This window comes from Pipistrellus kuhlii, unplaced genomic scaffold, assembly GCF_014108245.1.
Source record: "Pipistrellus kuhlii isolate mPipKuh1 unplaced genomic scaffold, mPipKuh1.p scaffold_m20_p_1, whole genome shotgun sequence".
Classification (NCBI taxonomy): Eukaryota; Metazoa; Chordata; class Mammalia; order Chiroptera; family Vespertilionidae; genus Pipistrellus; species Pipistrellus kuhlii.
Genome location: NW_023425404.1, coordinates 140,668,356 through 140,685,230, shown reverse-complemented (window position 1 = coordinate 140,685,230; position 16,875 = coordinate 140,668,356). Strand labels below are relative to the sequence as shown.

The 16,875-nt window shown below is 40.7% G+C and overlaps 1 protein-coding gene across 4 annotated transcripts in view; it reads left to right on the top strand.

Annotated features, from left to right (window-relative positions):
• Nucleotides 1–2,474: 2,474 nt before the first annotated feature.
• BMPR1B (bone morphogenetic protein receptor type 1B) overlaps nt 2,475–16,875 on the top strand; it is a 371,913-nt gene continuing 357,512 nt past the window's right edge. For all 4 annotated transcript variants that reach the window (XM_036411200.2, XM_036411165.2, XM_036411157.2 and 1 more), the window contains exon 1: nt 2,475–2,588. The gene's annotated coding sequence lies outside the window, so the exon portion shown is untranslated. The remainder of the gene's footprint in view (nt 2,589–16,875) is intronic.

Here is a 16,875-nt window from a genome sequence, read left to right as displayed (position 1 = left end):
CATAACAATCCAATTCCTGAATTTCCTGGTGAATTTCTTGTGACTCCTTTTCTTTCAGAATCAGTGGACCAAATCTCTTATGTTTAGCCTAGAGGGGCCTTATTTTCGGGGGGATGCCTTATATTTCACTCAGAAGGAAAACTGTAAGTAGGTCGTATTTTCGAAGGATGTCTTATTTTCGGGAAAACACGGTAGGTGCCCAGGAGGATACTTAGCCACTGACCCACATCAGCCAGCAGAATGCTTTTTCAAAAAATGAAATCCTATAGAAATTTCTTTATTCCTCTGATCTTGATTTTTTAAAAAAAATCTTTATTGTTAAAAGTATTACATATTGCCAAGACTAGTTTGGCTCAGTGGATAGAGCATCCGCCTGCGGACGAAAGGTCCCGGGTTCGATTCTGGTCAAGGGCATGTACATTGGTTGCGGGCACATCCCCAGTGGGGAGTGTGCAGGAGGCAGCTGGTTGATGATTCTCTCTCATCGATGTTTCTAACTCTGTGTCCCTCTCTCTTCCTCTCTGTAAAAAATCAATAAAATATATTTTAAAAAAAGTATTACATATCTTTCCTTTTCCTCCCCTTGACCTTTCCCCAAGCTGTCTCCTCCTTACCCCACCCCATGGATTTTTATTTATTTATTTATATTTATATATTTATTTATATCTTGTAATTTTAGAAACCTACCTACTTTTTTTGGGGGGTAAGTTAATTGAAATGGAATCTCTGTGTCTTCCCTACATTCCCTGGATCAATGTTTGTGTCCAAAGATCCTTAGGAAGATACTAGGGGCCCAGTGCATGAATCCATGCACCTTGAAAGGAACTGTGGGCCACGAGGCTGCAGCGGGCACAGGGGTGGGTCTCAGCTTGTCCTTTGTGTCACAAGGACAAGGCTGGTCAAGGCTGCAGCGGGCACAGGGGTGGGTCTCAGCTTGTCCTGCTTCGGTCCCCAGTCCCTAACATTTCTTTGATGGTAAAAGTGTGCTCACATTTCACAGACTCTTCATAAGTCCCTGGAGCACCACCTGCTTCTAAGTGGGAGCTGCATAAAATACATTTATGCACATTTCAACTTATTTTCTTATAGAAAAGTTCCAAGCATTATATTTAATGTCTAGTATAAAAAAGATTTAATGGGGATAACCTAAGAAAAGAGAGGAGTTGAGAAAAAATAGGCCAAGAATTAAATAGATAATATAAATATATGTGAAGAAAGGTGTAAAAGCCCAGCTGGTGTGGTTCAGTGGTTGAGCCTGGCGGTCACTGTTGGATTTCAAGTCAGGGCACTTGAGTTTTGGGGCTCCATCCCCAGGAGGGGGCGTGCAGGAGGTAGCTGGTCAATGAGTGTATATTTTAAAAAGATATTAAAAGAAAAGAAAGTTGGAAAAAGCTATGTCAGAATGAAATTGTATTACACTATTTAAATCACACACTTGATGCTCTCTAGAGAGGGTTTATCAATGCATTAGGAAGATAGCAACATTTTACACAAGGAGGAAATTAATCCTGGAGGATAGGCAGCTGAAAGGCATTGGGAGGAAAAATTATTTGGAAATCATTAGACAGCTCCCTGGGAGATAGAATTGGCAAAAAGACTGACTTTAAATCTCCTGCAAGACTGTGGACTAGCTTAATAGATATTTACGTTCTTAGAAAATGTTTCAACACTTAAAGGTTTAGCAAGGAGACCACAAAGCAAGGACATATACGTTTCCAAAATAAACATGACTAATTGTAAAATTTCATCAAATGCAAATGGAAGGAATTTCCTTTTTTGTTGTTAGTTTTTGTTTTTTTTGTTTTTTTCTCTCACATCTTCAAGCTATATGAAGAAAAGACATAGTTTTCCTAGGAGACCCAACTATATGTTTCAGGGTTCCTAAACTCCCTGTCCAGACCCGCAGGCACAATCTGATGCGCTTACGGATTGGTTTTTTTTTACCAAGTGTGCCAAAGTTTTATCAACTTCTCCAGTGTCCATGGCCCTGAAAAGTTGAAGTCAACTGCAGAAGGTCATCTTAAGGGCGCCCATCCAGCTCTCAAGAATGTTTGTGCTTCAAACTGAGATTAAAAAATAATAATAATAATAATAATAATGATAAATAAAACAAAACCCCTTCTTCCACACGAAAAAGAGAGCATCGCTGATTGGAATGGAAGTGATACTCTCTGTGCAGCCAGTCAGCTTCCAAACTCCCCCCTGACCCAGGGCCGGGGCTGCGGGATGCCCGCAGCGCCCCGCGCCCAGGGGCCCTCCCTCCTGCCGGCCCGGCCCGGCCCGGGGGCAGCCCCGAGCGCGGGGAGGAGTGCGAGGAGTGCAATCCCTCCGCTCAGGACTTGGCTCTCAGGCTCCAATCACTAGCGGGAGCTGGAGAGGGCAAGTCAAAAAAAAAAAAAAAAAAAAAAAAAAAAAATCCGGAGCCGCCGCAGCGGAGGGAACAGTCCGGCGCGCGCGGAGCGGCCCTGCAGCCGGCGGAGCGGGCGGCGCGGGGCGGAGCGGAGGCCAGAGCGGGCGGCGGGGACTCGGGGTGCGGGCAGCGCGGCGCCGGCGAGGGGACCCCCGTGCGGAGCGGAGCGGCCGAGGAGGTGAGACCGGGCGTCCCGCGTGCGGGGGGCGGCGGCGCGGGCGGGAGCCGGGCGGGCAGAGGCGCGCGGGGCTCCGGGGAGCTGCAGGGGCGCTCCGGGCGGGGGTGCGGGTGCAGGGGGGTGAGGACGGCAGGGACAGGGGGGCGAGCTGCACAGCCAGGGGGCGGGGGCGCCCCGGGAGGGTCCGGGGGTGGCCGCCGCCGCTTTGTGCGTGGGAGGCTCTGCGGGACCCCGCGCCCCCGCGCCCCCCTTGGCACGGGCGGGCGGACACGTGCTCGGGAGTTGGGGGGTCGGGGACGGGGTCGCGGAGCGCACGCGGGGACGGGGACGAGGAGCTAGCGGGGGGCCGCGGGCTCCCGGCTCCCAGCCACCTGCCCCGGACGCCCCGGGGACCCGGCCCCTCCGCTGCGGGCGGGGCGCGGGCTGGTCCCCACTGTCCGCCCCGGACTGACTCCCGGACCCCTGCCTGCCCTTCCCTCTGTCTGTGGCTCCGTCTGTCATGTTCCCGGCGGTTCTGTCTGTCTGCTTCCTCCAGTTCTCTCTCTCCCCCTCTTCCCACCCCTCGGGTTGGCTCTCCCTGGGTCAGCTTGTCCCTGTCTCCCGCTCACCGCCCTTTCCCTTTCCCTCTCCCTGCCCGGCTCCCTTGGTTTCTCCCTCTCCTTATCTCTCCCCCTCTCCGTCTCCTCTCCCACACTCTCGGACTCTCATTCAGAGGCTGACGGTGGGCTCCTTGTCTCTCCTTTCTCCCCCCTCTGGCCCTCTGCGCGCATCAGTCCGCTGGTCCCTGTGTCTGCCCGGTCTCTGCGTGTCTGTCTGGCCCCTAAGGTGATAGGGTTTGGGACGTGGAGGGAAGACCCCCCTGGAAGTTGCCCTGTGCGTGTCTTACTCCTCCTGAGCCCCTCTCAGCTGGATGGGGCCCGTCGAGGTAGTTAGTCCTTCTCCCCAGGAGGGGGACGCTGTGCTTCCTTGAGTTACTGTTCGTAATGGCTCTGGTCATCTTCCCACCGAGGTGAGGTCAGTGACTGAGCCGCCACAAAGGTGCCCAGGGAAGGAAAACAGAAGCAGAGGTGCTGCTGAATTGCCTCCAGCATGTACCCAGCATACCTGCCGCGAAGCACAGCCACCTGGGAGAAGGTTACTGACTTCCCCCCAAAACACAAAAAAAGGCTCCACCACAGCTAGAAAGTATTTGAAAATAATTGGAAAAAGCACCTACGAAAATTTCCTGCTTTACTAAACTCATGCCAACCGATACCTGTTTTTTTTTTTTTTTTTTTTTCTTTCTTTTCTTTAATATATTTTTTAGGATCCTGGTGACAACTTTCCCAATTGTTGTTTTGGGAACCTGATGAGAAATGTTGTGTGTCACCTGGGACATTTGTCTTTAAGAAAACATTCGTCTTTGTACTCTTATACCTCTTTACACTCTAGTGATCAAGAAGAATCATTTCCAACTGCCAAGGAAATAGAAAAGGATCTGTCAGTAATTTTTAAAACACGGGACATTCCAGAGATCAATAATTTCTTTGGAAATTTTTCTCTATAACGATGTTTGGAAGGATATTACATCTTAGTGAAATATGCAAGTTATTACACACTTAGATCATTGTGCGACGCAGAAAAGGGTTGTGTACTGTAAGCAAATCATAGTAGTGATTTAAAAAAAATATTTTTTACGGGGAACATAGCTGGGAAATTAATTGCTCTGATTTCCACTGTTTTCTTTAGTCATGCATAATGTACCTTTGTTTTTAGCCAAATATGGCCCAGGGCTACAAAACCTGATACAGTGTGTTATTTGTCCAATCTGAATTACCATTTAGAAAACCACCTTTTCCCTTTTGGTCACGAGATATAAGTTGATATGATCTCATTACTCCAGGGCTGGGGTCTGCTGATGAATTTTAATGGCTCTGCTTTGTGATTTTAAATCAAAATGTTAGTTTTTGGTGAGTTAAGGATCTTGATTTATGCCATGTTCGTGAATCGTCACAATTTCTGGGGGCTTTGCCACCCTGTCCGCCAGGTGCTGCAGCCTGTCGCCCAGGCAGGGCTGCCTGAAGCTCCCTGTGAGAGAACTGTCCCTGAGTGACGTCTGCTTCTGCTCTCGGTGTGTTTATATGCGTCCCTCAGAATGTTCCAGTCATTAAATAGTATTTATGAAAGGGAAATTGACTTAATATTCTACTTCCCTCATAAACTTGGAAAACTGTGTGCAAGATGGCCTGATAAGTTATTTTTATTATAAGTAAATGCTGATTTTATTGTTCATTTATAAGGCAATTTAAAATGTGATATTTATTTATTTATTTATTTATTTATTTATTTTTTTGGTGCGTGTAGCAACCTCCACTCTTCCTCGGCGCTCGACTCCTCCTTATCATTCACATCTGAAGTCAGTTGTCTCCTACTCCAACCTAGTTTTCATCAGACCCCTCATGGCTGCCTCTTAAGCTTCTGAAGTCACCTCTCCGCAGCATAGTTACTTGCTTGGCTCTTCATTGCTGGGCTGTTTTCTCCTTGAGCTGGGAGTAGTATTCCATTTCTTTTCTTCTTTTTTTCTCTCTGAATTTCAGAGACCAAGCAAAGTACTTGGCGTATGAGAAATAACTCAAAAAATCCTTGAAGGATGATTTGTTCTCCAATTTGTCTCAACCTTGCAGTACTAATTCTTTGTGGTTGCTTAAGGGAAGTACTTTAGCTTGGAGTAATCACAGATCCTAGAGCGAAGGATGAAAAGGGCCTTAGAAAGCACCTTGTCACACACGTTAATAAAAGAGATGAAGTAGTTGAGGCCCCAGGAGCTCGGAAACCATGCGCAAAAGTAGGCAGCAAAGCCACCTGGGCTACAGAACTGAGACCTTGTGCTCTTTTTCCAGGGGCCACTGTTCTTTTCACGGGACTCATGATTGCTTTCCTTCACTAGAAATTGATAAATCTGTTGCTAGAAGCTAACAATTATTGTATGAACCCTGGAGCTTTCGCTTCATGCCAATCAGAAAAAGTCATGCATGAAATGTTTCATCTGCAGTTACTGATAATCATTTGTTACACATATGTATGAAGGTAATAGTTGCCTTTTTAGAACACTGACTTCTAAATGCTTTTATGTTTTGAGTGCTGTGTCATCTTGGGCAGACTAATTATTTCTACCTGCAGAGAAGATTTAAGTTCCTGGAGACTTAACTTCTCTCTTCTATAACTTTCTGCCTGTGTGTTGCAGGGGGCTGGGGGAGAAAAGGAAGTTTGGACCAGATTAGGGGTTCTTTTTGAAGTTATTCTTCAGAGACCACCAGTTTAACTCCCGGAACAACTGCAAATTCATCTGTTTTACATATCAGACTTCCTTGTGAGCTTTTGTTTGAAAAAAGGCTAACACAGTTTAAAAAAGGCTTGAAGACCACTTCACTTGATGTTTTCCAATCTGCCTTCCAGTACTTGAGTTTCATAATCAAGATAATTTCCAGCTTTTAAATCTGGGCATCTGGAGGATGGGTGATAAAGGTATTAAGGATATAAGGAGAAACTGAGTTTGCATGAGAGATATTCAGTGTGGCAGATTTGATGCAGTGGCCAGATGGGGGCAGGGAGGAGGTAGGGGGGAGAGGAGGGTGTATGGGCCTGTCTAGAAATATAGATTCAACAGTCATTGAATGATTAAAATTGAGGAAAACAATAACTTTTTAGGTATCTGGAAAGAGAAATAAATTAAGAGTTAAGGGTGGACAAGAGGGACATTTTATGATACTTCTGAATACTTTTTAAACTCACGTATAGTATTAAGATAAAAAAAGAATAGATAATGTGTCATTTGCATCAGACATTAATCTCTTTTCATGATTTTTAGAGCCTCCACTTATATGTCAGTTATCTTAATTACGTTCATTTTTACTTGGAGGCTTGAGTGCCTACTCTTTGCCTGGCATTATTATATGCTGTGAGAACACTCAGCCATAGGAGACCCAAGGTCCTTGCTGTCATTGAACTTGCATTCTAGAGAGTGAAACACAATGAACTATAAACAAGCACACTAGGAAGATCATTGCCAGTAGTGAAATTGTCCTCAGGAAAACAAGAAAGGGTGATGTGACAGCAAGTGCCTGGGGCTACTTTGTACAGGGTGGTCAGGAAGGCTTCTCGAGGAAAGAGCCAGCCCCGTGAAGATCTGGGCGGACTTCCCGGCAGAGGGAACAGTAGGGCTGTCTCTAAAGGAGCTGGGTGCACACTGGGCCCAGGCAGTCAGGGGAAATGGTAGGAATGAGGTCAGGGAGATAGCCAGGCCCATGCTATGAAGTGTGCCTTTTATTCAAAGTACATTTCATTGAATCCCTGGAGCATTTTAAACAGAGAAATGAACAAGTCTGACTTAGCATGTCTGTCTGTAATGTGAGCAAGAGTGTCTGAAGATGACGTGGGAGGCTATGAGACATCTCTAGCTGAGTGTGTGGTGGTTTGGCCACCGGTGGAACTGAGGGAGATTGATCCGACATTGTTCTTATCACAGAATGAGTCATTGGATCAGGTGGCCCGCCCCTCCCTCCCTCCCTCCCTCCCTCCCTCCCTCCCTCCCTCCCTCCCTCCCTCCCTTCTCTCCCTCTCTCTCTCTCTCTCTCTCTCTCTCTCTCTCTCTCTCTCTCTTTTTCTTTCTTTCTTTCTTTCTTTTAAAACGTGATCTACATTACAGCAACCCACTTGTTCAACAGTTGCTTTTACTTTTAAATGCAGACCTCAGCACCTCCAGATCCCAGGTGTCACATAAAGTTCGTGTTCTGGTTACAAGGGAAAGGAAGCAAATCAGAATTCTCTAATCATGTTCCAGTGTCATTTTCTCTACCCCTCAGTGTTGAAAAAATTCACTGTAAAGTCTGTGATATTAGATCTGGAACTCACCTTTCACTGTATGCCCAACTCTTTGCAATGAACTAGTATACCATAGGCATTCGGTAAGTATTTATGGAATGTTGTTGGATGTAGTCTGTTAGAGACCATAATTTTTTAAAAGATTTTTAGTTGATTTTTAGAGAGAGAGGAAGGGAGAGGGAGAGAGAAAGATAAGCATTGGTTTGAGAGCGAAAGCTCGATCGGCTGTCTCCTGCACACCCCCTACCAGGGACTGGGCATACAACCTGCGCATGTGCCCTGACCAGGAATTGAAATTTCAGCCTTTTGGTACATGAGATAACACCCAACCAGCTGGGCCACGCCGGCCAGTTTTGATTCAGCTGACTGTGTTTTGCCTATTTACCAATAAGTATATGGCTCCCTGCGCCTTCAACTTTAGACCATATTAAATAGCAAGTTTAGAGATAAGTTTCCTGAAAGCTGTGTTTATTTAGTGGCTAAAGGAAAAAAAAAAAGATACAATCCAATAATTTCTATGACATCTCTTGCCTGGCTGTCTTGAGATAAACATTTTAGTCATTTTTATAGCAGTTAGATAGATATAAACTTAAACAAGTACAGACACATCTGTCACTAGTTAATTTGTTGATTTATGAATCTGAAACAATTCCAAGGAAGTCTGTAATGATGGTGCCTTTGTGTAAATTAATCTCTCGATAGAAATCAGTGCGTTTTATCTAACTAATACACTTTACAACTGTCTATAAAAGGTACTAAATCATCTAATCTGTCCTTTTTCTGGAACGATCTACTTTTGCTGCTGTTGTCTAATAACCATTTACCTGTAATAGTGCACATAGTGGGGAAATGTCCTCTTAGCTCCTTGTATTACAGAATGTAGCACTCTACTCAAAAGGGGTTGCATACCACGTGGACACATTTTTATGTACCTAGCTATTATCTTTGACTGTATCTTTAACACCCTTCCAGTTAGTCAAGAGTCCCTTCTACAGCTGAGTGTCTTTTCTTACTGTGTAACTCAGTTTGCTAAAACCTCACACATTATTACATTGGCCTCTACGTCAGATACCTTCTGCTGGCCTCTCCAGATTCTCAGGCAATTAGGGGAAATGGTAGGGATGAGGTCAGTGAGACAGGTAGGCTCATGCTATGAAGTATGCATTTTATTCTATTTTATGCTCTTTGCCCATTAGGCTATCTGGGTGAACAGCTCTGGTTTCCAGATAGTTTAGGGCAGTGGTCGGCAAACTCATTAGTCAACAGAGTGGCAAACCGCGGCTCGTGAGCCACAGTTTGCCAACCACTGGCCTAAATCATGCAAATTTTTATTTTATCATAATTCCTTTGGATTATGATGTCTGATAAAATTAATTAAATAACCACAGAGAGGGAAAACAATTTAACCAAACTTCTCTTGTTAGCCATCATGTTGTAGGGATTTTTAGGCCTAATACCATTGCTAGTTCTTTTTGTCTCATTATGTATTAAGTGAAAACCTGGAGTTCGAAGTCGTATGAGCTATTTGACTAATTCAGATAAGCAATTTGCAAATAACATTATGTTTGACTCGATTGCACTTGCTTTCTCGGTGTGTGCCATGGAACAGTGATTCTGTGGAATGTCAGGTGTAGCCAGCACAAGGAGGATCCTATGGGCGGTAGCATAGCCTGCTGGGTAATTGTGGGGACTGTGGAGTTGGCCTATCTTTGAATTTTGGCTTTATCACCTGTTAGCTGTGCAGCCTTGGCCGAGTTACTGAACCTTCTATCTCCGCTTCATCATTTGTAAAACAGGGATGACAATAATAGTGATCACTTTATAGGTTTGTATGAGGATTAGACTGGCAAATATTTGTAAAGTACTTAGAGCCATGCTAGGCACATGCAAACACCACAGAAGCATTTGATAAGTAAGTAAATGCTAAAAGAAATCTGGGAGTGGCTGATATTTTAAAACTGCAAGCCTTCTTTTTATTGTGCTGACGTGCACTGTGACAGCCCCGAAGAGAGGCATTTGACCGTGGGACATAGAGTTTTCCCTGCATATATCCCTGGACCAATAATGTTCCTCAGAACACACTTTGGGGGAAGATGGCTACAAATAATCAACTAAACATTTCACCGTCCTTTTGCCAGCACTTGTTACTCCATCCAGCACATCTGTCATAAAGTAAGGAGCTCAGTTCTTACTGATTTTTCCTTCTCTTTGTCTTTTTATGGGTAAAATGAATGTTTTTCTTCATTGCCTGGAGGAAGGCTTTCTGCCAGTGTAGATGCGAGTATCCCCTGGGGATCGCTGAGCCCCAGGTTTACAGAGTATAATGTTTTCTAAAAAGCTGCTTATTATTATTTTTTCCTAATAATAATGTCCATCTTCATTGACGTAAACTTGGGAATTATAGGGGACTGTAACAAATAAAATAAAAACCACTCTACCACACAAAGAGAGCCACTATTATTAACAGTTGGGGTCCCTTTTTCTTTACAGAATTGGGAGCATAATATAATATGGTTTTGTATCCTGCCTTTTGACTTTATTTATATAATGCTCTCCATCCAAGATGTGCGGTGATTTCTGACTTTCAGATGATTGGTAATCTACATTTCAAAAGGGCTTCCTTCCTTACTTACCAAATGCTGTAGCCAGAGACAATATGAAAATAAAATGGTGTATCTAGAGTGAGTTTCTCTCTTATTTTAAGTATTCTCGGAAATTGGAACCACCTGGTAAGAGTTGGCAGTTCTGTTGAAAAGACCTGGAGTAGGTGACCTCAGGTGGCTTCGTTTGTGTGAGTCATTCCAGCGTCCCAGCCAGCAGCCAGATGGACGCACGGGAATCCACGACCAGGCTGGTGTGGAGGCATCACTTCCCCACCCTGAGTGACTGTGCGTGAACTTGCGTAATGCTGAGATGAACTCGGAGAAGTTATCCAGGGAAACCCACCTTATCCCCAAACAAAAATAACTGCGATTTATGTTTTAAATGATAAACCTCTTCCCTTCATTGCATGTCGGAGGTAGGGTTCTAATACTGTGCCAAAATGGAGGACAAACATTGTCGCCTGTAACTTCGAATAGGAAATAATATGATATTTACACGGCAGTACATAACTAAGGACTGAAAACACTAATTGTTTTCAGTTTTACTCGGTGCACTTCATTAAGTACATAGATGGATGCCATAATGATTAAAATGTATCAGCTCAGTAAGTCCTTTTTCATTCACAAGTCCTTCTTTAATAATTTTGAATCTTCAGCTCACTGGAGATTAAATTAATCACTCTTTAAAAACACTTATCTTTTACATCAGTTAGCAAATTAAAACATTTAACGTCTTTCTGAAGAGAAAAACCATGCTGTGTTGTTTAATTGAATTAAATTAGCTTTTCATGGAAATTTACCTAGGAGCTGTTTCTGGAATCAATTTGGAAAATGATCTTTGTATTCTGTGGCATTTATGTTTGATTATGTTTTTCTTAGTAATTCTCAATGGGCCTGATTCACTCCTTGCTTTAGTCCTCAAACCCTTGCAATTTTTTTGTAGGCAAATTAGGCATTTCCTACCCCATAATTATGCGTGTTTATGGAATAATGTATGCTTCCTCCTTATGTTTAGATGGTAAGGGATTCTTAATTCTATAACTTAAAATGATCTGTTTTATCATTCTGTAGACTATGTTAAGGCTGAGCTAAAAGTCACATGTAAATTAACTTCTTCCAAAAAATATTTTGTAGAATTTACGTTTTGATACCTTTACCAATAATAGCAGGTGCTGCTGTTTGTAAGGAAAAAAAAAAAAAAAAAAAAAAAGCAGGCAGATAATCTAAAACTTCTTTTAAATCTATTGCCTGGGAGCAATCTGTATCTCAGGCACATCAAAGATTTTGTGCACTACATTTTTTGCATTCTCTCTTGCCCTGTGATCTGTGATTTACAAAGTCATGAAGCAGTGGAAAATTGCTAACTAAAAACTCAATTTTCTAGTTTTTTTTAGCGATAACATTTGTCCTTTGTGATCAACAGCATGAAAATATATTTTATGTGCTTGGACTATAACGTAATGCCTTCATTTCTTGAATACTTTATACTTAGCAGTTTAAAGAACTTAAAAATATATTTAGCTTAAGAAAATACTCAAACCTTTGCAATACCTGCCACCATCTGAATGTTAGAACTGTGCTGTTTTTCTCCTCAGTGCTGTGAAAACACGCGTGTTCATTGAATTCTCTTTTACTTCCCTCCTCTTTTCTCCTTCTCTTTTTCTCTCACTTTTGCAAACCCCATTTCCTCTACTTTTTCTGAACCAGAGGGGGGTTAAACACATACTGGCTTTTGTGATCCTGAGCCCCCAGAGTATTTCCAGAGCCCTTACTAGCTGAGTTTTTGACTAAGTTAGCATAATGACAAATGGTATTCTGTAAACATGATCTTAAAATACTTTAATTCTACTACAGACAGATAACAACAGAAAGGTGCATTTATATTTTGTTATGAATCACTTATTTAATTATATACTTGATTCAAAATATTTTTATGAAATGTCCATTAAATATTTTTATTGATATCAGAGAAGGAAAGGGAAAGGGAGAGTGAGAAACATCATTGATGAGAGAGAATCATTGACTGGCTGCCTCCTGCATGCCCCCCACTGGGGATTGAGCCCACAACCCAAGCATGTGCCCTGACCAGAAATTGAACCATGACCTCCTGGTTCATAGGTCAACTCTCAACCACTGAGCCATGCTGGCAGGGCAAAATGTAAGTGTTTTAAACATTTAAACAGCTGCTCACAGGTAAAAAAAAAGAAGAAATAAAACTAAAATGGTGCAGACATATATAAAATATTTTGTAGCTATTACTTGGGTCTAGATAATTTTCATTCCTTTATATAATCTGGCATACAAAAATCTAAAATTTTATTATATAGGGTTTTCACCAAGTACTTGCTAGTTCCTATTTATGTGAAATTCCAAGTATTTATAATAGTGGTTTGAAAACTCTTATGTAATCTTGAACACTTTCTTATAAGTTACATGCAGCAGAACTAACCATGAGACTGTAAATTCCTTTTTTGGCTCAACTCTCCTAAACCTGGAAGGTATAATGCAGTTTAACAATAATATTTTACATCTTTAGTTTGTGAGTAATGTCTTTCTTACAAGTGGGATTATTAAATATTTATGCAATATGAAAGAACTTGATTTCATATATTTCAAAGAGATGGTCATGTCTTGCTCTAAGGGGAAAGATGTTTAAAATCACAGACAATACACTGTCAAAAAATAAATGGAGAGCACAAATAGACGGGATATGAGAAAAATAAAATAAGTTGAAAACACTTAGGAAGTGCCAAATTGATTCATTCTGTTACTCTGTCTTTAGTTGATGCCATCGGGAGATATGTGAAGGAAGTCTAGGTCTGGTGTTTCATGATTTCACTTTCAAACTTAAGTGTTATATCCTCCAAATATCTTAGTTTTCCTCAATATAAGCCACTGGTCTCTTTTGGAACTGATGAAAACTGTTTATTTTGTTTAACTTCTTGGCTTTACATTTCATTCCTCAACCAAGTTGAGTATTATAGTTGAAATATAGCAGCCACTCATTAACTTAATATTTGTCTTGTCTATACTTTCCATGGTTGCATAGAGTCTGTGAGTCTTGACATCTATAATATTTCCTTTTGCCTTCACCTCTCTAGACTCAAAGAATTCTGATTTTTTCTTATTTTACTTCTTAGGCCTGTTCTGTGGTTCACTTGATTATTTTATTTTTTTGGTTGGATTTTCCTCATTTTCTAAATATTACCCCCCCCCTCCTTTTTTTTGGAGTAGAGTTATAATTTTTTTATTCGGCATCAGATATATTTAGAGTGCTAGGCGGTGTTAACTAGAACTGCATGTAGTATTTCAGGTAGAGGTGCCCCATGGTTTTAAACAGGATGAGAATCATGTCTTTTGTTCTTGGTTGATATTGGTGAGGTCTGTTAGCTTTCTTGGAACACATTGATTTCATGATTTTTAAACTCTTTTCTGTTATCACTAAGGTTCATTATTTTGAGAAGTAGAGTGTGTATATTTCCTCTTTTACATGCATAACCCTATAGTATTCTGCTTTGAATAGTAATTGATGTTTTCCCCTAGTAACTCATAAAATTTTGGAAATCTTGTAGGTTATCCCACTGACTTGGCATTTCACATACTGGAAAAACTTAGTATCTTTTGCAGACCTGGAAAATTTAATCTACATTTCCTCTTCTACATCATTTATAAAGATGTTAACTAAGACCATTTCCAGCACCTTCCCTATTTATAGTTTTCTGCCAGAGTAATGCCTCCCCCCCCCCCCCCCCCCCCCCCCCCCCCCCCCCGTCGTCTTTGTTTCTCCAGTAAAACGTTCACCGGGTCCTATGGTGATTCAGTTCTTTTTAATAACTTTTGTGGCAGTACCTTGTCAAGGGCTTCTTCTTTTTTTTTTTTTTTTAATGGAGTAGATTATATCTACTGATTTTTCTCTTGAGGCTCCACTCAGCTTTTAATTTGCCAACACATGATAGCCCTTGAAAAAAAAAAAAAAAAAAAAGCTAGTCCCACCCCATTGTTTGCTAAATTCTTAACTGACCTTACGCTTTTGCATATATGGACCTCACAAATTTGTCAACTTTCCAAGAAACAATGATAACACTTAGCTGAGGAAATGTGAAAGGCTGTGGATAAATGAAAGCATCAATGTGGATGGTTGCTTTATTTTAAGCAAGCATAAAATAAAGAGGCTACCTTGTTTGAGTCTTATGTTACAATGTGCTAAATATCTTCTTTAACAGAGTAGTGATTGCTATCTCATTTTACATATACTGTAGATAAAAGAATTTAAGGCACAGTGAGGGTCCCAGGTGGTAGTCCAGGATTCTAATAAGGAGCTGATTCTAAATCTATGTTTAAATGTTGGTATACTGTTAGAATCAGATATTGTATTAGTTATTGATGATACAGAGAAGGCCAGCACTCAGCCCTGACGGTTCGAGAGCTTGGAGAGACTCCAGAGGGAAGGAAGAGAGCTGTGCATGACAACTGTATGAAATGGTAATTGTGTGTGAGAGCATAGAGAAAGGTTGATCATTGAAGAGTGTTCAAGATAGAGGCTTGGGTTATTGATCCTATTTTGAGAAGAGGGATGGATAAAGATAGAAATCTTCAAAAACTTTGGAAAAATATAGTTTGAACCATAAATGTTGTAATTTCCCCTCTTCCCCCTCCCTCCTTTCAGTTATATATCATTTCTATACAGACTACTGGCACTGTTTGTTTGTTTATTTTTAGAGCAAATGTACCACATCTTTACTAAAGTTTACTTCCATTTGATATACATGGTGTGTGTGTGCGTGTGTGTATGTGTATGAGAGAGAGAGAGAGAGGTGAAGTGCATTTAACATGGGTTAAATGTAGTGACATTTTTTAGTGAATTTGGGAAAACACATAGCTCTGGTAATTTGCTAAGAATATAGACATGCAAACGATGAAAAAAAGATCATTTTAAAATTGATCTATCTATCTGAAATGACATTTAAATATTTCAGCAATTAGTTTGAAGGAAGCACCGTAACATATATAATACCTAATAGTAAACATTGGATTGAGAGGCTTGGCGAAGGTTCATTGTTGGCAGGAACCAAAAGATATGCACTAAAAACATAATAAAAATCTTCAAGGAGAGTTTGATCTTGAAACGCTTATAAATTGTTTTCCCCCTAATATTTAAATTTTAAATGGACTCTAGATCACCATAGGTAATAGAGATATTACCTATATTTTAATCTCCTATTTTGATTTGTCAGAATGTGCTAGAGTGAAATGAAATGACTTCAGTAGTTTTCCAGGCTAGTTTTCAACCTGCTCAAACTAACGTTGTCTCTGGTCAGATAGTTTACTTCATACCTCTTCATGCGTCTTTTCTGTAAAGAGTCATAAGTCCTCTTTTGTTTCAACATAATATCATTGTGTTTACAGGACAAAATGCAATGAGGCCTTTTGGCTATGGCCAGGGAGATTAGCTAAGGCAGAGTTATTAAATTAAAAAAGAAATCTTGAGTTTTCCACATAACCAGATTAAATGTGTATTTCACGTGGAGCCAAAGTGCTATGGGCAAAGTGAAGTTTAAAATAGATTTCGGCATTAAAAGTAAAATGGTAAATTTAAAAAATTTAACATTAAAATACTGTATAATGTTAAGTCAATACATTTTTTTGGGGGGGGGAGCCCAGTAATCACCATTTGATTTTCCAAAGGAATATAAATAAACTCAAAAGCATACTAAGCTATAGTATAATTTGTAACAAATCGAAAGCTTCCTTCGAGTGACTTTTTATATTCCAAAATACAATTTTCCCATTATGGAGAATTGTATTTATGCTGAACATAAATAATCAGATATTTGCTTCACTAATGATCCAGATTATTTCAAAATCATGTTACTGGATTTAATGATACGACCTCTGTTCTGCAACCTTGTGTATACGGGAGGCTTGTTATGCATGTCAAGGGTATTTCCTTTTATTTGTTTTCATTTTACCTGCCATTTAAATCATTGAATGACCCTTCGTAATTTGATTATGAAACCATATAATAAGGAAGGGCTAGTGGATTATTTTTTACTTTAACTTTCATAATCTTATATAATTCAGATCTTCTTTGTGTTCTCATTTCTCAGGTCAAGTAATTCTTGTTTTGCCATTTCTCATCACAGTAATGAAAGATGGAGTAATATGTTTCAATACATTTATTGTCCTTATTTTTAGCATTTTACAGCTGTTCTCTCTTTCAGGGAAGGCGGGGGGCAAGTAGTATGTTGAAAAGAATACAACTGGGAGGCAGGAAAGGCCATAATTAGTTTTGGAATCCCAGACTGATCACTGAAATAAAAGATTGGCCAACCTCTCTTAAGGTTTCTCTGGCTCTGAAACGCTATGATTCTGTAACCCAAACCGGAAAATCTTATCGCAGTTAAGAATTGAAGTATGGCGCTGGTTTCTGGAGAGCGGGGCACCAAAACTGTTTCATGTTTGTGTTTTTCCTCTCCAGGTGGTTTTGCAGTTTCAGAGACAAAAGAGAATATTCACGAGTCAAGTCCCTTCCAAACCTTATCGCCTCTGAGATTTTATAATGATTTTCAAGAGAGACTGATGCTTATACATTATGTAATTATTCTGTGTACCATTTACCATCTAGTTTAAATAAATCTTTTATTTGGGGATTGCAAATAATAGGAAGTAATTCTGCCTTAGTGAATACTGTACTTTTTTGGAATTATTTTCTGAGAACTTTAAAGCAGTTGTTGAAAAAGGTTTTGTTCAGAAATCAGATTCAGTTTCATGTTTGACTGCATTAGCTTATAATGGCTAATTTTACTCTAAACAAAATATGCAGA